Below are 24,206 nucleotides of genomic sequence, written 5' to 3' on the forward strand. Positions count from 1 at the left end.
ACCCTAACCCTAACTTGAGTCTTAACCCTAATTTTCTTGTGCAAGTGAAACATCCCCCCGTCCATACGGTTTAGAAAAAGTCAGTAGGCAAGCCATCCCGATTGCCAACTCAATCTGTTCCACCAAGCTAGCATTCACAGAGGCCCTGGTTCCTGCCTGGGAAGCCCGGTCTCACCAACCCTAACCCTCACTTGAGTCTTCTTAACCCTAATTTTCTTGTGCAAGTGAAACATCCCCTCGTCCATACAGCATACAAAAAGACAGTAGGCAAGCAATCCTGATGGCCCACTCAGTCTGTTTCACCAGGCTCGGCTTCATCGAGGACGTAGTTCCTGCCTGGGAAGCCCAGCCTCCATAACCCTAACCCTAATTTGGGTCTTAAGGCTAATGTACTTCTGCAACGGAAACATCCCCCCATGGACACGATGTACTAAAACGGAGTAGGGAAGCCATCCTGGTGGCCCACTCAAGTCTGTTTCACCAAGCTAGGCTTCACAGAGGGTCTGGTTCCCTGCAGGGAAGCCTAGCCTCCACAACCTTAACCCTAACTAGAGTCTTGGCCCTAATTTTCTTGTGCAACTGAAACATTCCCCCGTCCAAACGGTGTACAAAAAGAAAGTAGGCAAGCTATCCCGATGGCCCACTCAGTCTTTTTCACCAAGCTGGCCTGCACCGAAGCCCAGGATCACGCTTGGGATCCGCAGTCTCCCCAACCCTAACCGTAACTTGAGTTTTTAAACAAATTTTCTTGTGCAACTGAAACGATACCCTGTCCTTACAGTGCACAGAAAGCCAGAAGGAAAGCTATCCCGATGGCCCACTCAGTCTGTTTCACCAAGCTAGGCTACACCGAAACCCAGATTCCCGCCTGGGAAGCCCAGTCTCCCCAACCCTAACCCTAACTTGAGTCTTAACCCTAATTTTCTTGTGCAAGTGAAACATCCCCCCGTCCATACGGTTTAGAAAAAGGCAGTAGGCAAGCCATCCCGATTGCCAACTCAATCTGTTCCACCAAGCTAGCATTCACAGAGGCCCTGGTTCCTGCCTGGGAAGCCCGGTCTCACCAACCCTAACCCTAACTTCAGTCTTCTTAACCCTAATTTTCTTGTGCAAGTGAAACCTCCCCCCGTCCATACGGTTTAGAAAAAGTCAGTAGGCAAGCCATCCCGATTGCCAACTCAATCTGTTCCACCAAGCTAGCCTTCACAGAGGCCCTGGTTCCTGCCTGGGAAGCACAGTCTCCCCAACCCAGCCCTCACTTGGGTATTAATCCTAATTTTCCTGTGCAACTGAAACATCCCCTCGTCCATACAGCGTACAAAAAGACAGTAAGCAAGCAATCCTGATGGCCCACTCAGTTTGTTACACCAGGCTCGGCTTCATCGAGGCCGTAGTTCCTGCCTGGGAAGCCCTGCCTCCATAACCCTAACCCTAATTTGGGTTTTAATGCTAATGTTCTTCTGCAATGGAAACATCCCCCCATGGATACGGTGTACTAAAACGGAGTAGGAAAGCCATCCTGGTGGCCCACTCAAGTCTGTTTCACCAAGCTAGGCTTCACAGAGGGTCTGGTTCCCTCCAAGGAAGCCTAACCTCCCCAACCTTACCCCTAACTAGAGTCTTGGCCCTAATTTTCTTGTGCAACTGAAACATTCCCCCGTCCAAACGGTGTACAAAAAGAAAGTAGGCAAGCTATCCCGATGGCCCACTCAGTCTTTTTCACCAAGCTAGGCTGCACCGAAGCCCAGGATCACGCTTGGGATCCGCAGTCTCCCCAACCCTAACCCTAACTTGAGTCTTAACCCTAATTTTCTTGTGCAAGTGAAACATCCCCCCGTCCATACGGTTTAGAAAAAGTCAGTAGGCAAGCCATCCCGATTGCCAACTCAATCTGTTCCACCTAGCTAGCCTTCACAGAGGCCCTGGTTCCTGCCTGGGAAGCCCGGTCTCACCAACCCTAACCCTTACTTGAGTCTTCTTAACCCTAATTTTCTTGTGCAAGTGAAACCTCCCCCCGTCCATACGGTTTAGAAAAAGTCAGTAGGCAAGCCATCCCAATTGCCAACTCAATCTGTTCCACCAAGCTAGCATTCACAGAGGCCCTGGTTGCTGCCTGGGAACCACAGTCTCCCCAACCCAGCCCTCACTTGGGTATTAATCCTAATTTTCCTGTGCGACTGAAACATCCCCTCGTCCATGCAGCATACAAAAAGACAGTAGGCAAGCAATCCTGATGGCCCACTCAGTCTGTTTCACCAGGCTCGGCTTCATCGAGGCCGTAGTTCCTGCCTGGGAAGCCCAGCCTCCATAACCCTAACCCTAATTTGGGTCTTAAGGCTAATGTACTTCTGCAACGGAAACATCCCCCCATGGACACGATGTACTAAAACGGAGTAGGGAAGCCATCCTGGTGGCCCACTCAAGTCTGTTTCACCAAGCTAGGCTTCACAGAGGGTCTGGTTCCCTGCAGGGAAGCCTAGCCTCCCCAACCTTAACCCTAACTAGAGTCTTGGCCCTAATTTTCTTGTGCAACTGAAACATTCCCCCGTCCAAACGGTGTACAAAAAGAAAGTAGGCAAGCTATCCCGATGGCCCACTCAGTCTTTTTCACCAAGCTGGCCTGCACCGAAGCCCAGGATCACGCTTGGGATCCGCAGTCTCCCCAACCCTAACCCTAACTTGAGTTTTTACACAAATTTTCTTTTGCAACTGAAACGATACCCTGTCCTTACAGTGCACAGAAAGCCAGAAGGAAAGCTATCCCGATGGCCCACTCAGTCTGTTTCACCAAGCTAGGCTACACCGAAGCCCAGGATCCCGCCTGGGAAGCCCAGTCTCCCCAACCCTAACCCTAACTTGAGTCTTAACCCTAATTTTCTTGTGCAAGTGAAACATCCCCCCGTCCATACGGTTTAGAAAAAGTCAGTAGGCAAGCCATCCCGATTGCCAACTCAATCTGTTCCACCAAGCTATCCTTCACAGAGGCCCTGGTTCCTGCCTGGGAAGCCCGGTCTCACCAACCCTAACCCTAACTTCAGTCTTCTTAACCCTAATTTTCTTGTGCAAGTGAAACCTCCCCCCGTCCATACGGTTTAGAAAAAGTCAGTAGGCAAGCCATCCCGATTGCCAACTCAATCTGTTCCACCAAGCTAGCATTCACAGACGCCCTGGTTGCTGCCTGGGAACCACAGTCTCCCCAACCCAGCCCTACCTTGGGTATTAATCCTAATTTTCCTGTGCGACTGAAACATCCCCTCGTCCATACAGCATACAAAAAGACAGTAGGCAAGCAATCCTGATGGCCCACTCAGTCTGTTTCACCAGGCTCGGCTTCATCGAGGACGTAGTTCCTGCCTGGGAAGCCCTGCCTCCATAACCCTAACCCTAATTTGGGTTTTAATGCTAATGTTCTTCTGCAATGGAAACATCCCCCCATGGATACGGTGTACTAAAACGAAGTAGGGAAGCCATCCTGATGGCCCACTCAAGTCTGTTTCACCAAGCTAGGCTTCACAGAGGGTCTGGTTCCCTGCAGGGAAGCCTAGCCTCCACAACCTTAACCCTAACTAGAGTCTTGGCCCTAATTTTCTTGTGCAACTGAAACATTCCCCCGTCCAAACGGTGTACAAAAAGAAAGTAGGCAAGCTATCCCGATGGCCCACTCAGTCTTTTTCACCAAGCTGGCCTGCACCGAAGCCCAGGATCACGCTTGGGATCCACAGTCTCCCCTACCCTAACCCTAACTTGAGTTTTTACACAAATTTTCTTGTGCAACTGAAAAGATACCCTGTCCTTACAGTGCACAGAAAGCCAGAAGGAAAGCTATCCCGATGGCCCACTCAGTCTGTTTCACCAAGCTAGGCTACACCGAAGCCCAGGATCCCGCCTGGGAAGCCCAGTCTCCCCAACCCTAACCCTAACTTGAGTCTTAACCCTACTTTTCTTGTGCAAGTGAAACATCCCCCCGTCCATACGGTTTAGAAAAAGTCAGTAGGCAAGCCATCCCGATTGCCAACTCAATCTGTTCCACCAAGCTAGCCTTCACAGAGGCCCTGGTTCCTGCCTGGGAAGCCCGGTCTCACCAACCCTAACCCTAACTTCAGTCTTCTTAACCCTAATTTTCTTGTGCAAGTGAAACATCCCCCCGTCCATACGGTTTAGAAAAAGTCAGTAGGCAAGCCATCCCGATTGCCAACTCAATCTGTTCCACCAAGCTAGCCTTCACAGAGGCCCTGGTTCCTGCCTGGGAAGCACAGTCTCCCCAACCCAGACCTACCTTGGGTATTAATCCTAATTTTCCTGTGCAACTGAAACATCCCCTCGTCCATACAGCGTACAAAAAGACAGTAGGCAAGCAATCCTGATGGCCCACTCAGTTAGTTTCACCAGGCTCGGCTTCATCGAGGCCGTAGTTCCTGCCTGGGAAGCCCAGCCTCCATAACCCTAACCCTAATTTGGGTCTTAAGGCTAATGTACTTCTGCAACGGAAACATCCCCCCATGGACACGATGTACTAAAACGGAGTAGGGAAGCCATCCTGGTGGCCCACTCAAGTCTGTTTCACCAAGCTAGGCTTCACAGAGGGTCTGGTTCCCTGCAGGGAAGCCTAGCCTCCCCAACCTTAACCCTAACTAGAGTCTTGGCCCTAATTTTCTTGTGCAACTGAAACATTCCCCCGTCCAAACGGTGTACAAAAAGAAAGTAGGCAAGCTATCCCGATGGCCCACTCAGTCTTTTTCACCAAGCTGGGCTGCACCGAAGCCCAGGATCACGCTTGGGATCCGCAGTCTCCCCAACCCTAACCCTAACTTGAGTTTTTACACAAATTTTCTTGTGAAACTGAAATGATACCCTGTCCTTACAGTGCACAGAAAGCCAGAAGGAAAGCTATCCCGATGGCCCACTCAGTCTGTTTCACCAAGCTAGGCTACACCGAAGCCCAGGATCCCGCCTGGGAAGCCCAGTCTCCCCAACCCTAACCCTAACTTGAGTCTTAACCCTAATTTTCTTGTGCAAGTGAAACATCCCCCCGTCCATACGGTTTAGAAAAAGTCAGTAGGCAAGCCATCCCGATTGCCAACTCAATCTGTTCCACCAAGCTAGCATTCACGGAGGCCCTGGTTCCTGCCTGGGAAGCCCGGTCTCACCAACCCTAACCCTAACTTGAGTCTTCTTAACCCTAATTTTCTTGGTCAAGTGAAACATCCCCCCGTCCATACGGTTTAGAAAAAGTCAGTAGGCAAGCCATCCCGATTGCCAACTCAATCTGTTCCACCAAGCTAGCATTCACAGAGGCCCTGGTTGCTGCCTGGGAACAACAGTCTCCCCAACCCAGCCCAAACTTGGGTATTAATCCTAATTTTCCTGTGCGACTGAAACATCCCCTCGTCCATACAGCATACAAAAAGACAGTAGGCAAGCAATCCTGATGGCCCACTCAGTCTGTTTCACCAGGCTCGGCTTCATCGAGGCCGTAGTTCCTGCCTGGGAAGCCCAGCCTCCATAACCCTAACCCTAATTTGGGTCTTAAGGCTAATGTACTTCTGCAACGGAAACATCCCCCCATGGACACGATGTACTAAAACCGAGTAGGGAAGCCATCCTGGTGGCCCACTCAAGTCTGTTTCACCAAGCTAGGCTTCACAGAGGGTCTGGTTCCCTGCAGGGAAGCCTAGCCTCCCCAACCTTAACCCTAACTAGAGTCTTGGCCCTAATTTTCTTGTGCAACTGAAACATTCCCCCGTCCAAACGGTGTACAAAAAGAAAGTAGGCAAGCTATCCCGATGGCCCACTCAGTCTTTTTCACCAAGCTGGCCTGCACCGAAGCCCAGGATCACGCTTGGGATCCGCAGTCTCCCCAACCCTAACCCTAACTTGAGTTTTTACACAAATTTTCTTGTGCAACTGAAACGATACCCTGTCCTTACAGTGCACAGAAAGCCAGAAGGAAAGCTATCCCGATGGCCCACTCAGTCTGTTTCACCAAGCTAGGCTACACCGAAGCCCAGGATCCCGCCTGGGAAGCCCAGTCTCCCCAACCCTAACCCTAACTTGAGTCTTAACCCTACTTTTCTTGTGCAAGTGAAACATCCCCCCGTCCATACGGTTTAGAAAAAGTCAGTAGGCAAGCCATCCCGATTGCCAACTCAATCTGTTCCACCAAGCTAGCATTCACAGAGGCCCTGGTTCCTGCCTGGGAAGCCCGGTCTCACCAACCCTAACCCTAACTTCAGTCTTCTTAACCCTAATTTTCTTGTGCAAGTGAAACATCCCCCCGTCCATACGGTTTAGAAAAAGTCAGTAGGCAAGCCATCCCGATTGCCAACTCAATCTGTTCCACCAAGCTAGCATTCACAGAGGCCCTGGTTGCTGCCTGGGAACCACAGTCTCCCCAACCCAGCCCTCACTTGGGTATTAATCCTAATTTTCCTGTGCGACTGAAACATCCCCTCGTCCATACAGCATACAAAAAGACAGTAGGCAAGCAATCCTGATGGCCCACTCAGTCTGTTTCACCAGGCTCGGCTTCATCGAGGACGTAGTTCCTGCCTGGGAAGCCCAGCCTCCATAACCCTAACCCTAATTTGGGTCTTAAGGCTAATGTACTTCTGCAACGGAAACATCCCCCCATGGACACGATGTACTAAAACGGAGTAGGGAAGCCATCCTGGTGGCCCACTCAAGTCTGTTTCACCAAGCTAGGCTTCACAGAGGGTCTGGTTCCCTGCAGGGAAGCCTAGCCTCCACAACCTTAACCCTAACTAGAGTCTTGGCCCTAATTTTCTTGTGCAACTGAAACATTCCCCCGTCCAAACGGTGTACAAAACGAAAGTAGGCAAGCTATCCCGATGGCCCACTCAGTCTTTTTCACCAAGCTGGCCTGCACCGAAGCCCAGGATCACGCTTGGGATCCGCAGTCTCCCCAACCCTAACCCTAACTTGAGTTTTTACACAAATTTTCTTGTGCAACTGAAACGATACCCTGTCCTTACAGTGCACAGAAAGCCAGAAGGAAAGCTATCCCGATGGCCCACTCAGTCTGTTTCACCAAGCTAGGCTACACCGAAACCCAGATTCCCGCCTGGGAAGCCCAGTCTCCCCAACCCTAACCCTAACTTGAGTCTTAACCCTAATTTTCTTGTGCAAGTGAAACATCCCCCCGTCCATACGGTTTAGAAAAAGGCAGTAGGCAAGCCATCCCGATTGCCAACTCCATCTGTTCCACCAAGCTATCCTTCACAGAGGCCCTGGTTCCTGCCTGGGAAGCCCGGTCTCACCAACCCTAACCCTAACTTCAGTCTTCTTAACCCTAATTTTCTTGTGCAAGTGAAACCTCCCCCCGTCCATACGGTTTAGAAAAAGTCAGTAGGCAAGCCATCCCGATTGCCAACTCAATCTGTTCCACCAAGCTAGCCTTCTCAGAGGCCCTGGTTCCTGCCTGGGAAGCACAGTCTCCCCAACCCAGCCCTCACTTGGGTATTAATCCTAATTTTCCTGTGCAACTGAAACATCCCCTCGTCCATACAGCGTACAAAAAGACAGTAGGCAAGCAATCCTGATGGCCCACTCAGTTTGTTTCACCAGGCTCGGCTTCATCGAGGCCGTAGTTCCTGCCTGGGAAGCCCTGCCTCCATAACCCTAACCCTAATTTGTGTTTTAATGCTAATGTTCTTCTGCAATGGAAACATCCCCCCATGGATACGGTGTACTAAAACGGAGTAGGAAAGCCATCCTGGTGTCCCACTCAAGTCTGTTTCACCAAGCTAGGCTTCACAGAGTGTCTGGTTCCCTCCACGGAAGCCTAACCTCCCCAACTTTACCCCTAACTAGAGTCTTGGCCCTAATTTTCTTGTGCAACTGAAACATTCCCCCGTCCAAACGGTGTACAAAAAGAAAGTAGGCAAGCTATCCCGATGGCCCACTCAGTCTTTTTCACCAAGCTAGGCTGCACCGAAGCCCAGGATCATGCTTGGGATCCGCAGTCTCCCCAACCCTAACCCTAACTTGAGTTTTTACACAAAGTTTCTTGTGCAACTGAAACGATACCCCGTCCTTACAGTGCACAGAAAGCCAGTAGGAAAGCTATCCCGATGGCCCACTCAGTCTGTTTCACCAAGCTAGGCTACACCGAAGCCCAGGATCCCGCCTGGGAAGCCCAGTCTCCCCAACCCTAACCCTAACTTGAGTCTTAACCCTAATTTTCTTGTGCAAGTGAAACATCCCCCCGTCCATACGGTTTAGAAAAAGTCAGTAGGCAAGCCATCCCGATTGCCAACTCAATCTGTTCCACCTAGCTAGCCTTCACAGAGGCCCTGGTTCCTGCCTGGGAAGCCCGGTCTCACCAACCCTAACCCTTACTTGAGTCTTCTTAACCCTAATTTTCTTGTGCAAGTGAAACCTCCCCCCGTCCATACGGTTTAGAAAAAGTCAGTAGGCAAGCCATCCCGATTGCCAACTCAATCTGTTCCACCAAGCTAGCATTCACAGAGGCCCTGGTTGCTGCCTGGGAACCACAGTCTCCCCAACCCAGCCCTCACTTGGGTATTAATCCTAATTTTCCTGTGCGACTGAAACATCCCCTCGTCCATGCAGCATACAAAAAGACAGTAGGCAAGCAATCCTGATGGCCCACTCAGTCTGTTTCACCAGGCTCGGCTTCATCGAGGCCGTAGTTCCTGCCTGGGAAGCCCAGCCTCCATAACCCTAACCCTAATTTGGGTCTTAAGGCTAATGTACTTCTGCAACGGAAACATCCCCCCATGGACACGATGTACTAAAACGGAGTAGGGAAGCCATCCTGGTGGCCCACTCAAGTCTGTTTCACCAAGCTAGGCTTCACAGAGGGTCTGGTTCCCTGCAGGGAAGCCTAGCCTCCCCAACCTTAACCCTAACTAGAGTCTTGGCCCTAATTTTCTTGTGCAACTGAAACATTCCCCCGTCCAAACGGTGTACAAAAAGAAAGTAGGCAAGCTATCCCGATGGCCCACTCAGTCTTTTTCACCAAGCTGGCCTGCACCGAAGCCCAGGATCACGCTTGGGATCCGCAGTCTCCCCAACCCTAACCCTAACTTGAGTTTTTACACAAATTTTCTTTTGCAACTGAAACGATACCCTGTCCTTACAGTGCACAGAAAGCCAGAAGGAAAGCTATCCCGATGGCCCACTCAGTCTGTTTCACCAAGCTAGGCTACACCGAAGCCCAGGATCCCGCCTGGGAAGCCCAGTCTCCCCAACCCTAACCCTAACTTGAGTCTTAACCCTAATTTTCTTGTGCAAGTGAAACATCCCCCCGTCCATACGGTTTAGAAAAAGTCAGTAGGCAAGCCATCCCGATTGCCAACTCAATCTGTTCCACCAAGCTATCCTTCACAGAGGCCCTGGTTCCTGCCTGGGAAGCCCGGTCTCACCAACCCTAACCCTAACTTCAGTCTTCTTAACCCTAATTTTCTTGTGCAAGTGAAACCTCCCCCCGTCCATACGGTTTAGAAAAAGTCAGTAGGCAAGCCATCCCGATTGCCAACTCAATCTGTTCCACCAAGCTAGCATTCACAGACGCCCTGGTTGCTGCCTGGGAACCACAGTCTCCCCAACCCAGCCCTACCTTGGGTATTAATCCTAATTTTCCTGTGCGACTGAAACATCCCCTCGTCCATACAGCATACAAAAAGACAGTAGGCAAGCAATCCTGATGGCCCACTCAGTCTGTTTCACCAGGCTCGGCTTCATCGAGGCCGTAGTTCCTGCCTGGGAAGCCCTGCCTCCATAACCCTAACCCTAATTTGGGTTTTAATGCTAATGTTCTTCTGCAATGGAAACATCCCCCCATGGATACGGTGTACTAAAACGAAGTAGGGAAGCCATCCTGATGGCCCACTCAAGTCTGTTTCACCAAGCTAGGCTTCACAGAGGGTCTGGTTCCCTGCAGGGAAGCCTAGCCTCCACAACCTTAACCCTAACTAGAGTCTTGGCCCTAATTTTCTTGTGCAACTGAAACATTCCCCCGTCCAAACGGTGTACAAAAAGAAAGTAGGCAAGCTATCCCGATGGCCCACTCAGTCTTTTTCACCAAGCTGGGCTGCACCGAAGCCCAGGATCACGCTTGGGATCCGCAGTCTCCCCAACCCTAACCCTAACTTGAGTTTTTACACAAATTTTCTTGTGAAACTGAAATGATACCCTGTCCTTACAGTGCACAGAAAGCCAGAAGGAAAGCTATCCCGATGGCCCACTCAGTCTGTTTCACCAAGCTAGGCTACACCGAAGCCCAGGATCCCGCCTGGGAAGCCCAGTCTCCCCAACCCTAACCCTAACTTGAGTCTTAACCCTAATTTTCTTGTGCAAGTGAAACATCCCCCCGTCCATACGGTTTAGAAAAAGTCAGTAGGCAAGCCATCCCGATTGCCAACTCAATCTGTTCCACCAAGCTAGCATTCACGGAGGCCCTGGTTCCTGCCTGGGAAGCCCGGTCTCACCAACCCTAACCCTAACTTGAGTCTTCTTAACCCTAATTTTCTTGGTCAAGTGAAACATCCCCCCGTCCATACGGTTTAGAAAAAGTCAGTAGGCAAGCCATCCCGATTGCCAACTCAATCTGTTCCACCAAGCTAGCATTCACAGAGGCCCTGGTTGCTGCCTGGGAACAACAGTCTCCCCAACCCAGCCCAAACTTGGGTATTAATCCTAATTTTCCTGTGCGACTGAAACATCCCCTCGTCCATACAGCATACAAAAAGACAGTAGGCAAGCAATCCTGATGGCCCACTCAGTCTGTTTCACCAGGCTCGGCTTCATCGAGGCCGTAGTTCCTGCCTGGGAAGCCCAGCCTCCATAACCCTAACCCTAATTTGGGTCTTAAGGCTAATGTACTTCTGCAACGGAAACATCCCCCCATGGACACGATGTACTAAAACCGAGTAGGGAAGCCATCCTGGTGGCCCACTCCAGTCTGTTTCACCAAGCTAGGCTTCACAGAGGGTCTGGTTCCCTGCAGGGAAGCCTAGCCTCCCCAACCTTAACCCTAACTAGAGTCTTGGCCCTAATTTTCTTGTGCAACTGAAACATTCCCCCGTCCAAACGGTGTACAAAAAGAAAGTAGGCAAGCTATCCCGATGGCCCACTCAGTCTTTTTCACCAAGCTGGCCTGCACCGAAGCCCAGGATCACGCTTGGGATCCGCAGTCTCCCCAACCCTAACCCTAACTTGAGTTTTTACACAAATTTTCTTGTGCAACTGAAACGATACCCTGTCCTTACAGTGCACAGAAAGCCAGAAGGAAAGCTATCCCGATGGCCCACTCAGTCTGTTTCACCAAGCTAGGCTACACCGAAGCCCAGGATCCCGCCTGGGAAGCCCAGTCTCCCCAACCCTAACCCTAACTTGAGTCTTAACCCTACTTTTCTTGTGCAAGTGAAACATCCCCCCGTCCATACGGTTTAGAAAAAGTCAGTAGGCAAGCCATCCCGATTGCCAACTCAATCTGTTCCACCAAGCTAGCATTCACAGAGGCCCTGGTTCCTGCCTGGGAAGCCCGGTCTCACCAACCCTAACCCTAACTTCAGTCTTCTTAACCCTAATTTTCTTGTGCAAGTGAAACATCCCCCCGTCCATACGGTTTAGAAAAAGTCAGTAGGCAAGCCATCCCGATTGCCAACTCAATCTGTTCCACCAAGCTAGCATTCACAGAGGCCCTGGTTGCTGCCTGGGAACCACAGTCTCCCCAACCCAGCCCTCACTTGGGTATTAATCCTAATTTTCCTGTGCGACTGAAACATCCCCTCGTCCATACAGCATACAAAAAGACAGTAGGCAAGCAATCCTGATGGCCCACTCAGTCTGTTTCACCAGGCTCGGCTTCATCGAGGACGTAGTTCCTGCCTGGGAAGCCCAGCCTCCATAACCCTAACCCTAATTTGGGTCTTAAGGCTAATGTACTTCTGCAACGGAAACATCCCCCCATGGACACGATGTACTAAAACGGAGTAGGGAAGCCATCCTGGTGGCCCACTCAAGTCTGTTTCACCAAGCTAGGCTTCACAGAGGGTCTGGTTCCCTGCAGGGAAGCCTAGCCTCCACAACCTTAACCCTAACTAGAGTCTTGGCCCTAATTTTCTTGTGCAACTGAAACATTCCCCCGTCCAAACGGTGTACAAAAAGAAAGTAGGCAAGCTATCCCGATGGCCCACTCAGTCTTTTTCACCAAGCTGGCCTGCACCGAAGCCCAGGATCACGCTTGGGATCCGCAGTCTCCCCAACCCTAACCCTAACTTGAGTTTTTACACAAATTTTCTTGTGCAACTGAAACGATACCCTGTCCTTACAGTGCACAGAAAGCCAGAAGGAAAGCTATCCCGATGGCCCACTCAGTCTGTTTCACCAAGCTAGGCTACACCGAAACCCAGATTCCCGCCTGGGAAGCCCAGTCTCCCCAACCCTAACCCTAACTTCAGTCTTCTTAACCCTAATTTTCTTGTGCAAGTGAAACCTCCCCCCGTCCATACGGTTTAGAAAAAGTCAGTAGGCAAGCCATCCCGATTGCCAACTCAATCTGTTCCACCAAGCTAGCCTTCTCAGAGGCCCTGGTTCCTGCCTGGGAAGCACAGTCTCCCCAACCCAGCCCTCACTTGGGTATTAATCCTAATTTTCCTGTGCAACTGAAACATCCCCTCGTCCATACAGCGTACAAAAAGACAGTAGGCAAGCAATCCTGATGGCCCACTCAGTTTGTTTCACCAGGCTCGGCTTCATCGAGGCCGTAGTTCCTGCCTGGGAAGCCCTGCCTCCATAACCCTAACCCTAATTTGTGTTTTAATGCTAATGTTCTTCTGCAATGGAAACATCCCCCCATGGATACGGTGTACTAAAACGGAGTAGGAAAGCCATCCTGGTGTCCCACTCAAGTCTGTTTCACCAAGCTAGGCTTCACAGAGTGTCTGGTTCCCTCCACGGAAGCCTAACCTCCCCAACTTTACCCCTAACTAGAGTCTTGGCCCTAATTTTCTTGTGCAACTGAAACATTCCCCCGTCCAAACGGTGTACAAAAAGAAAGTAGGCAAGCTATCCCGATGGCCCACTCAGTCTTTTTCACCAAGCTAGGCTGCACCGAAGCCCAGGATCATGCTTGGGATCCGCAGTCTCCCCAACCCTAACCCTAACTTGAGTTTTTACACAAAGTTTCTTGTGCAACTGAAACGATACCCCGTCCTTACAGTGCACAGAAAGCCAGTAGGAAAGCTATCCCGATGGCCCACTCAGTCTGTTTCACCAAGCTAGGCTACACCGAAGCCCAGGATCCCGCCTGGGAAGCCCAGTCTCCCCAACCCTAACCCTAACTTGAGTCTTAACCCTAATTTTCTTGTGCAAGTGAAACATCCCCCCGTCCATACGGTTTAGAAAAAGTCAGTAGGCAAGCCATCCCGATTGCCAACTCAATCTGTTCCACCTAGCTAGCCTTCACAGAGGCCCTGGTTCCTGCCTGGGAAGCCCGGTCTCACCAACCCTAACCCTTACTTGAGTCTTCTTAACCCTAATTTTCTTGTGCAAGTGAAACCTCCCCCCGTCCATACGGTTTAGAAAAAGTCAGTAGGCAAGCCATCCCGATTGCCAACTCAATCTGTTCCACCAAGCTAGCATTCACAGAGGCCCTGGTTGCTGCCTGGGAACCACAGTCTCCCCAACCCAGCCCTCACTTGGGTATTAATCCTAATTTTCCTGTGCGACTGAAACATCCCCTCGTCCATGCAGCATACAAAAAGACAGTAGGCAAGCAATCCTGATGGCCCACTCAGTCTGTTTCACCAGGCTCGGCTTCATCGAGGACGTAGTTCCTGCCTGGGAAGCCCAGCCTCCATAACCCTAACCCTAATTTGGGTCTTAAGGCTAATGTACTTCTGCAACGGAAACATCCCCCCATGGACACGATGTACTAAAACGGAGTAGGGAAGCCATCCTGGTGGCCCACTCAAGTCTGTTTCACCAAGCTAGGCTTCACAGAGGGTCTGGTTCCCTGCAGGGAAGCCTAGCCTCCCCAACCTTAACCCTAACTAGAGTCTTGGCCCTAATTTTCTTGTGCAACTGAAACATTCCCCCGTCCAAACGGTGTACAAAAAGAAAGTAGGCAAGCTATCCCGATGGCCCACTCAGTCTTTTTCACCAAGCTGGCCTGCACCGAAGCCCAGGATCACGCTTGGGATCCGCAGTCTCCCCAACCCTAACCCTAACTTGAGTTTTTACACAAATTTTCTTTTGCAACTGAAACGATACCCTGTCCTTACAGTGCACAGAAAGCCAGAAGGAAAGCTATCCCGATGGCCCACTCAGTCTGTTTCACCAAGCTAGGCTACACCGAAGCCCAGGATCCCGCCTGGGAAGCCCAGTCTCCCCAACCCTAACCCTAACTTGAGTCTTAACCCTAATTTTCTTGTGCAAGTGAAACATCCCCCCGTCCATACGGTTTAGAAAAAGTCAGTAGGCAAGCCATCCCGATTGCCAACTCAATCTGTTCCACCAAGCTATCCTTCACAGAGGCCCTGGTTCCTGCCTGGGAAGCCCGGTCTCACCAACCCTAACCCTAACTTCAGTCTTCTTAACCCTAATTTTCTTGTGCAAGTGAAACCTCCCCCCGTCCATACGGTTTAGAAAAAGTCAGTAGGCAAGCCATCCCGATTGCCAACTCAATCTGTTCCACCAAGCTAGCATTCACAGACGCCCTGGTTGCTGCCTGGGAACCACAGTCTCCCCAACCCAGCCCTACCTTGGGTATTAATCCTAATTTTCCTGTGCGACTGAAACATCCCCTCGTCCATACAGCATACAAAAAGACAGTAGGCAAGCAATCCTGATGGCCCACTCAGTCTGTTTCACCAGGCTCGGCTTCATCGAGGCCGTAGTTCCTGCCTGGGAAGCCCTGCCTCCATAACCCTAACCCTAATTTGGGTTTTAATGCTAATGTTCTTCTGCAATGGAAACATCCCCCCATGGATACGGTGTACTAAAACGAAGTAGGGAAGCCATCCTGATGGCCCACTCAAGTCTGTTTCACCAAGCTAGGCTTCACAGAGGGTCTGGTTCCCTGCAGGGAAGCCTAGCCTCCACAACCTTAACCCTAACTAGAGTCTTGGCCCTAATTTTCTTGTGCAACTGAAACATTCCCCCGTCCAAACGGTGTACAAAAAGAAAGTAGGCAAGCTATCCCGATGGCCCACTCAGTCTTTTTCACCAAGCTGGCCTGCACCGAAGCCCAGGATCACGCTTGGGATCCACAGTCTCCCCTACCCTAACCCTAACTTGAGTTTTTACACAAATTTTCTTGTGCAACTGAAAAGATACCCTGTCCTTACAGTGCACAGAAAGCCAGAAGGAAAGCTATCCCGATGGCCCACTCAGTCTGTTTCACCAAGCTAGGCTACACCGAAGCCCAGGATCCCGCCTGGGAAGCCCAGTCTCCCCAACCCTAACACTAACTTGAGTCTTAACCCTACTTTTCTTGTGCAAGTGAAACATCCCCCCGTCCATACGGTTTAGAAAAAGTCAGTAGGCAAGCCATCCCGATTGCCAACTCAATCTGTTCCACCAAGCTAGCCTTCACAGAGGCCCTGGTTCCTGCCTGGGAAGCCCGGTCTCACCAACCCTAACCCTAACTTCAGTCTTCTTAACCCTAATTTTCTTGTGCAAGTGAAACATCCCCCCGTCCATACGGTTTAGAAAAAGTCAGTAGGCAAGCCATCCCGATTGCCAACTCAATCTGTTCCACCAAGCTAGCCTTCACAGAGGCCCTGGTTCCTGCCTGGGAAGCACAGTCTCCCCAACCCAGACCTACCTTGGGTATTAATCCTAATTTTCCTGTGCAACTGAAACATCCCCTCGTCCATACAGCGTACAAAAAGACAGTAGGCAAGCAATCCTGATGGCCCACTCAGTTAGTTTCACCAGGCTCGGCTTCATCGAGGCCGTAGTTCCTGCCTGGGAAGCCCAGCCTCCATAACCCTAACCCTAATTTGGGTCTTAAGGCTAATGTACTTCTGCAACGGAAACATCCCCCCATGGACACGATGTACTAAAACGGAGTAGGGAAGCCATCCTGGTGGCCCACTCAAGTCTGTTTCAGCAAGCTAGGCTTCACAGAGGGTCTGGTTCCCTCCACGGAAGCCTAACCTCCCCAACTTTACCCCTAACTAGAGTCTTGGCCCTAATTTTCTTGTGCAACTGAAACATTCCCCCGTCCAAACGGTGTACAAAAAGAAAGTAGGCAAGCTATCCCGATGGCCCACTCAGTCTTTTTCACCAAGCTAGGCTGCACCGAAGCCCAGGATCATGCTTGGGATCCGCAGTCTCCCCAACCCTAACCCTAACTTGAGTTTTTACACAAAGTTTCTTGTGCAACTGAAACGATACCCCGTCCTTACAGTGCACAGAAAGCCAGTAGGAAAGCTATCCCGATGGCCCACTCAGTCTGTTTCACCAAGCTAGGCTACACCGAAGCCCAGGATCCCGCCTGGGAAGCCCAGTCTCCCCAACCCTAACCCTAACTTGAGTCTTAACCCTAATTTTCTTGTGCAAGTGAAACATCCCCCCGTCCATACGGTTTAGAAAAAGTCAGTAGGCAAGCCATCCCGATTGCCAACTCAATCTGTTCCACCTAGCTAGCCTTCACAGAGGCCCTGGTTCCTGCCTGGGAAGCCCGGTCTCACCAACCCTAACCCTTACTTGAGTCTTCTTAACCCTAATTTTCTTGTGCAAGTGAAACCTCCCCCCGTCCATACGGTTTAGAAAAAGTCAGTAGGCAAGCCATCCCGATTGCCAACTCAATCTGTTCCACCAAGCTAGCATTCACAGAGGCCCTGGTTGCTGCCTGGGAACCACAGTCTCCCCAACCCAGCCCTCACTTGGGTATTAATCCTAATTTTCCTGTGCGACTGAAACATCCCCTCGTCCATGCAGCATACAAAAAGACAGTAGGCAAGCAATCCTGATGGCCCACTCAGTCTGTTTCACCAGGCTCGGCTTCATCGAGGCCGTAGTTCCTGCCTGGGAAGCCCAGCCTCCATAACCCTAACCCTAATTTGGGTCTTAAGGCTAATGTACTTCTGCAACGGAAACATCCCCCCATGGACACGATGTACTAAAACGGAGTAGGGAAGCCATCCTGGTGGCCCACTCAAGTCTGTTTCACCAAGCTAGGCTTCACAGAGGGTCTGGTTCCCTGCAGGGAAGCCTAGCCTCCCCAACCTTAACCCTAACTAGAGTCTTGGCCCTAATTTTCTTGTGCAACTGAAACATTCCCCCGTCCAAACGGTGTACAAAAAGAAAGTAGGCAAGCTATCCCGATGGCCCACTCAGTCTTTTTCACCAAGCTGGCCTGCACCGAAGCCCAGGATCACGCTTGGGATCCGCAGTCTCCCCAACCCTAACCCTAACTTGAGTTTTTACACAAATTTTCTTTTGCAACTGAAACGATACCCTGTCCTTACAGTGCACAGAAAGCCAGAAGGAAAGCTATCCCGATGGCCCACTCAGTCTGTTTCACCAAGCTAGGCTACACCGAAGCCCAGGATCCCGCCTGGGAAGCCCAGTCTCCCCAACCCTAACCCTAACTTGAGTCTTAACCCTAATTTTCTTGTGCAAGTGAAACATCCCCCCGTCCATACGGTTTAGAAAAAGTCAGTAGGCAAGCCATCCCGATTGCCAACTCAATCTGTTCCACCAAGCTATCCTTCACAGAGGCCCTGGTTCCTGCCTGGGAAGCCCGGTCTCACCAACCCTAACCCTAACTTCAGTCTTCTTAACCCTAATTTTCTTGTGCAAGTGAAACCTCCCCCCGTCCATACGGTTTAGAAAAAGTCAGTAGGCAAGCCATCCCGATTGCCAACTCAATCTGTTCCACCAAGCTAGCATTCACAGACGCCCTGGTTGCTGCCTGGGAACCACAGTCTCCCCAACCCAGCCCTACCTTGGGTATTAATCCTAATTTTCCTGTGCGACTGAAACATCCCCTCGTCCATACAGCATACAAAAAGACAGTAGGCAAGCAATCCTGATGGCCCACTCAGTCTGTTTCACCAGGCTCGGCTTCATCGAGGCCGTAGTTCCTGCCTGGGAAGCCCTGCCTCCATAACCCTAACCCTAATTTGGGTTTTAATGCTAATGTTCTTCTGCAATGGAAACATCCCCCCATGGATACGGTGTACTAAAACGAAGTAGGGAAGCCATCCTGATGGCCCACTCAAGTCTGTTTCACCAAGCTAGGCTTCACAGAGGGTCTGGTTCCCTGCAGGGAAGCCTAGCCTCCACAACCTTAACCCTAACTAGAGTCTTGGCCCTAATTTTCTTGTGCAACTGAAACATTCCCCCGTCCAAACGGTGTACAAAAAGAAAGTAGGCAAGCTATCCCGATGGCCCACTCAGTCTTTTTCACCAAGCTGGGCTGCACCGAAGCCCAGGATCACGCTTGGGATCCGCAGTCTCCCCAACCCTAACCCTAACTTGAGTTTTTACACAAATTTTCTTGTGAAACTGAAATGATACCCTGTCCTTACAGTGCACAGAAAGCCAGAAGGAAAGCTATCCCGATGGCCCACTCAGTCTGTTTCACCAAGCTAGGCTACACCGAAGCCCAGGATCCCGCCTGGGAAGCCCAGTCTCCCCAACCCTAACCCTAACTTGAGTCTTAACCCTAATTTTCTTGTGCAAGTGAAACATCCCCCCGTCCATACGGTTTAGAAAAAGTCAGTAGGCAAGCCATCCCGATTGCCAACTCAATCTGTTCCACCAAGCTAGCATTCACGGAGGCCCTGGTTCCTGCCTGGGAAGCCCGGTCTCACCAACCCTAACCCTAACTTGAGTCTTCTTAACCCTAATTTTCTTGGTCAAGTGAAACATCCCCCCGTCCATACGGTTTAGAAAAAGTCAGTAGGCAAGCCATCCCGATTGCCAACTCAATCTGTTCCACCAAGCTAGCATTCACAGAGGCCCTGGTTGCTGCCTGGGAACAACAGTCTCCCCAACCCAGCCCAAACTTGGGTATTAATCCTAATTTTCCTGTGCGACTGAAACATCCCCTCGTCCATACAGCATACAAAAAGACAGTAGGCAAGCAATCCTGATGGCCCACTCAGTCTGTTTCACCAGGCTCGGCTTCATCGAGGCCGTAGTTCCTGCCTGGGAAGCCCAGCCTCCATAACCCTAACCCTAATTTGGGTCTTAAGGCTAATGTACTTCTGCAACGGAAACATCCCCCCATGGACACGATGTACTAAAACCGAGTAGGGAAGCCATCCTGGTGGCCCACTCCAGTCTGTTTCACCAAGCTAGGCTTCACAGAGGGTCTGGTTCCCTGCAGGGAAGCCTAGCCTCCCCAACCTTAACCCTAACTAGAGTCTTGGCCCTAATTTTCTTGTGCAACTGAAACATTCCCCCGTCCAAACGGTGTACAAAAAGAAAGTAGGCAAGCTATCCCGATGGCCCACTCAGTCTTTTTCACCAAGCTGGCCTGCACCGAAGCCCAGGATCACGCTTGGGATCCGCAGTCTCCCCAACCCTAACCCTAACTTGAGTTTTTACACAAATTTTCTTGTGCAACTGAAACGATACCCTGTCCTTACAGTGCACAGAAAGCCAGAAGGAAAGCTATCCCGATGGCCCACTCAGTCTGTTTCACCAAGCTAGGCTACACCGAAGCCCAGGATCCCGCCTGGGAAGCCCAGTCTCCCCAACCCTAACCCTAACTTGAGTCTTAACCCTACTTTTCTTGTGCAAGTGAAACATCCCCCCGTCCATACGGTTTAGAAAAAGTCAGTAGGCAAGCCATCCCGATTGCCAACTCAATCTGTTCCACCAAGCTAGCATTCACAGAGGCCCTGGTTCCTGCCTGGGAAGCCCGGTCTCACCAACCCTAACCCTAACTTCAGTCTTCTTAACCCTAATTTTCTTGTGCAAGTGAAACATCCCCCCGTCCATACGGTTTAGAAAAAGTCAGTAGGCAAGCCATCCCGATTGCCAACTCAATCTGTTCCACCAAGCTAGCATTCACAGAGGCCCTGGTTGCTGCCTGGGAACCACAGTCTCCCCAACCCAGCCCTCACTTGGGTATTAATCCTAATTTTCCTGTGCGACTGAAACATCCCCTCGTCCATACAGCATACAAAAAGACAGTAGGCAAGCAATCCTGATGGCCCACTCAGTCTGTTTCACCAGGCTCGGCTTCATCGAGGACGTAGTTCCTGCCTGGGAAGCCCAGCCTCCATAACCCTAACCCTAATTTGGGTCTTAAGGCTAATGTACTTCTGCAACGGAAACATCCCCCCATGGACACGATGTACTAAAACGGAGTAGGGAAGCCATCCTGGTGGCCCACTCAAGTCTGTTTCACCAAGCTAGGCTTCACAGAGGGTCTGGTTCCCTGCAGGGAAGCCTAGCCTCCACAACCTTAACCCTAACTAGAGTCTTGGCCCTAATTTTCTTGTGCAACTGAAACATTCCCCCGTCCAAACGGTGTACAAAAAGAAAGTAGGCAAGCTATCCCGATGGCCCACTCAGTCTTTTTCACCAAGCTGGCCTGCACCGAAGCCCAGGATCACGCTTGGGATCCGCAGTCTCCCCAACCCTAACCCTAACTTGAGTTTTTACACAAATTTTCTTGTGCAACTGAAACGATACCCTGTCCTTACAGTGCACAGAAAGCCAGAAGGAAAGCTATCCCGATGGCCCACTCAGTCTGTTTCACCAAGCTAGGCTACACCGAAACCCAGATTCCCGCCTGGGAAGCCCAGTCTCCCCAACCCTAACCCTAACTTCAGTCTTCTTAACCCTAATTTTCTTGTGCAAGTGAAACCTCCCCCCGTCCATACGGTTTAGAAAAAGTCAGTAGGCAAGCCATCCCGATTGCCAACTCAATCTGTTCCACCAAGCTAGCCTTCTCAGAGGCCCTGGTTCCTGCCTGGGAAGCACAGTCTCCCCAACCCAGCCCTCACTTGGGTATTAATCCTAATTTTCCTGTGCAACTGAAACATCCCCTCGTCCATACAGCGTACAAAAAGACAGTAGGCAAGCAATCCTGATGGCCCACTCAGTTTGTTTCACCAGGCTCGGCTTCATCGAGGCCGTAGTTCCTGCCTGGGAAGCCCTGCCTCCATAACCCTAACCCTAATTTGTGTTTTAATGCTAATGTTCTTCTGCAATGGAAACATCCCCCCATGGATACGGTGTACTAAAACGGAGTAGGAAAGCCATCCTGGTGTCCCACTCAAGTCTGTTTCACCAAGCTAGGCTTCACAGAGTGTCTGGTTCCCTCCACGGAAGCCTAACCTCCCCAACTTTACCCCTAACTAGAGTCTTGGCCCTAATTTTCTTGTGCAACTGAAACATTCCCCCGTCCAAACGGTGTACAAAAAGAAAGTAGGCAAGCTATCCCGATGGCCCACTCAGTCTTTTTCACCAAGCTAGGCTGCACCGAAGCCCAGGATCATGCTTGGGATCCGCAGTCTCCCCAACCCTAACCCTAACTTGAGTTTTTACACAAAGTTTCTTGTGCAACTGAAACGATACCCCGTCCTTACAGTGCACAGAAAGCCAGTAGGAAAGCTATCCCGATGGCCCACTCAGTCTGTTTCACCAAGCTAGGCTACACCGAAGCCCAGGATCCCGCCTGGGAAGCCCAGTCTCCCCAACCCTAACCCTAACTTGAGTCTTAACCCTAATTTTCTTGTGCAAGTGAAACATCCCCCCGTCCATACGGTTTAGAAAAAGTCAGTAGGCAAGCCATCCCGATTGCCAACTCAATCTGTTCCACCTAGCTAGCCTTCACAGAGGCCCTGGTTCCTGCCTGGGAAGCCCGGTCTCACCAACCCTAACCCTTACTTGAGTCTTCTTAACCCTAATTTTCTTGTGCAAGTGAAACCTCCCCCCGTCCATACGGTTTAGAAAAAGTCAGTAGGCAAGCCATCCCGATTGCCAACTCAATCTGTTCCACCAAGCTAGCATTCACAGAGGCCCTGGTTGCTGCCTGGGAACCACAGTCTCCCCAACCCAGCCCTCACTTGGGTATTAATCCTAATTTTCCTGTGCGACTGAAACATCCCCTCGTCCATGCAGCATACAAAAAGACAGTAGGCAAGCAATCCTGATGGCCCACTCAGTCTGTTTCACCAGGCTCGGCTTCATCGAGGACGTAGTTCCTGCCTGGGAAGCCCAGCCTCCATAACCCTAACCCTAATTTGGGTCTTAAGGCTAATGTACTTCTGCAACGGAAACATCCCCCCATGGACACGATGTACTAAAACGGAGTAGGGAAGCCATCCTGGTGGCCCACTCAAGTCTGTTTCACCAAGCTAGGCTTCACAGAGGGTCTGGTTCCCTGCAGGGAAGCCTAGCCTCCCCAACCTTAACCCTAACTAGAGTCTTGGCCCTAATTTTCTTGTGCAACTGAAACATTCCCCCGTCCAAACGGTGTACAAAAAGAAAGTAGGCAAGCTATCCCGATGGCCCACTCAGTCTTTTTCACCAAGCTGGCCTGCACCGAAGCCCAGGATCACGCTTGGGATCCGCAGTCTCCCCAACCCTAACCCTAACTTGAGTTTTTACACAAATTTTCTTTTGCAACTGAAACGATACCCTGTCCTTACAGTGCACAGAAAGCCAGAAGGAAAGCTATCCCGATGGCCCACTCAGTCTGTTTCACCAAGCTAGGCTACACCGAAGCCCAGGATCCCGCCTGGGAAGCCCAGTCTCCCCAACCCTAACCCTAACTTGAGTCTTAACCCTAATTTTCTTGTGCAAGTGAAACATCCCCCCGTCCATACGGTTTAGAAAAAGTCAGTAGGCAAGCCATCCCGATTGCCAACTCAATCTGTTCCACCAAGCTATCCTTCACAGAGGCCCTGGTTCCTGCCTGGGAAGCCCGGTCTCACCAACCCTAACCCTAACTTCAGTCTTCTTAACCCTAATTTTCTTGTGCAAGTGAAACCTCCCCCCGTCCATACGGTTTAGAAAAAGTCAGTAGGCAAGCCATCCCGATTGCCAACTCAATCTGTTCCACCAAGCTAGCATTCACAGACGCCCTGGTTGCTGCCTGGGAACCACAGTCTCCCCAACCCAGCCCTACCTTGGGTATTAATCCTAATTTTCCTGTGCGACTGAAACATCCCCTCGTCCATACAGCATACAAAAAGACAGTAGGCAAGCAATCCTGATGGCCCACTCAGTCTGTTTCACCAGGCTCGGCTTCATCGAGGCCGTAGTTCCTGCCTGGGAAGCCCTGCCTCCATAACCCTAACCCTAATTTGGGTTTTAATGCTAATGTTCTTCTGCAATGGAAACATCCCCCCATGGATACGGTGTACTAAAACGAAGTAGGGAAGCCATCCTGATGGCCCACTCAAGTCTGTTTCACCAAGCTAGGCTTCACAGAGGGTCTGGTTCCCTGCAGGGAAGCCTAGCCTCCACAACCTTAACCCTAACTAGAGTCTTGGCCCTAATTTTCTTGTGCAACTGAAACATTCCCCCGTCCAAACGGTGTACAAAAAGAAAGTAGGCAAGCTATCCCGATGGCCCACTCAGTCTTTTTCACCAAGCTGGCCTGCACCGAAGCCCAGGATCACGCTTGGGATCCACAGTCTCCCCTACCCTAACCCTAACTTGAGTTTTTACACAAATTTTCTTGTGCAACTGAAAAGATACCCTGTCCTTACAGTGCACAGAAAGCCAGAAGGAAAGCTATCCCGATGGCCCACTCAGTCTGTTTCACCAAGCTAGGCTACACCGAAGCCCAGGATCCCGCCTGGGAAGCCCAGTCTCCCCAACCCTAACACTAACTTGAGTCTTAACCCTACTTTTCTTGTGCAAGTGAAACATCCCCCCGTCCATACGGTTTAGAAAAAGTCAGTAGGCAAGCCATCCCGATTGCCAACTCAATCTGTTCCACCAAGCTAGCCTTCACAGAGGCCCTGGTTCCTGCCTGGGAAGCCCGGTCTCACCAACCCTAACCCTAACTTCAGTCTTCTTAACCCTAATTTTCTTGTGCAAGTGAAACATCCCCCCGTCCATACGGTTTAGAAAAAGTCAGTAGGCAAGCCATCCCGATTGCCAACTCAATCTGTTCCACCAAGCTAGCCTTCACAGAGGCCCTGGTTCCTGCCTGGGAAGCACAGTCTCCCCAACCCAGACCTACCTTGGGTATTAATCCTAATTTTCCTGTGCAACTGAAACATCCCCTCGTC

The sequence above is a fragment of the Heloderma suspectum genome, chromosome 2 (assembly GCF_057233095.1).
Source record: "Heloderma suspectum isolate Gila_16-S chromosome 2, 16-S_ref, whole genome shotgun sequence".
Classification (NCBI taxonomy): Eukaryota; Metazoa; Chordata; class Lepidosauria; order Squamata; family Helodermatidae; genus Heloderma; species Heloderma suspectum.